The sequence below is a fragment of the Elephantulus edwardii genome, unplaced genomic scaffold (assembly GCF_000299155.1).
Source record: "Elephantulus edwardii isolate Elephantulus edwardi_28Jun2011 unplaced genomic scaffold, EleEdw1.0 scaffold00035, whole genome shotgun sequence".
Classification (NCBI taxonomy): domain Eukaryota; kingdom Metazoa; phylum Chordata; class Mammalia; order Macroscelidea; family Macroscelididae; genus Elephantulus; species Elephantulus edwardii.
The window spans coordinates 4,439,618-4,440,170 of NW_006399785.1; positions in this window are offsets into that span (position 1 = coordinate 4,439,618).

Below are 553 nucleotides of genomic sequence, written 5' to 3' on the forward strand. Positions count from 1 at the left end.
CCATCACAATGTTGCCTGTTGGTCCAGTGGTGAGAATCGTTGATTTCTTGACATTGAGCTTCAATCTTTATTGAAGGTTACATTCCTTGATCTTCTGCAACAAGTGCTTCAAGTTCTCTTCAGTTTCAGTAGCAGGGTTGTCTCATCTGCATAACACAGATAGTTGATGAGTATTCCTCCAATCCTGATGCCACATTTCTCCTCCTGGAGTCCAGACTCCTGGATATTCTATTCTACATATAGATTAAAAAAGTATGGAGACAGGATGCATCCCTGGTGTACACCCTTCCAAATTTTGAACTATGCAGTCTTCCCTTACTCTGTTCTGACGACTAACTCCTGGTCCAAGTAAAGGTTTTGCATAAGTATGATCAAGTGTTCTTGGATTCCCATTCTTCTCAGAGTTAGCCTCAGTTTGTTGTTGTTCACACAGTCAAACTCCTTTGCATTGTCAGTGAAACACAGACATTCCTCTGGTACTCCCTGTTTTCAGCCAAGATTCATCTAACATTAACTACAATATCCCTAGTGCCACAGCCTCTTCTAAACCCAG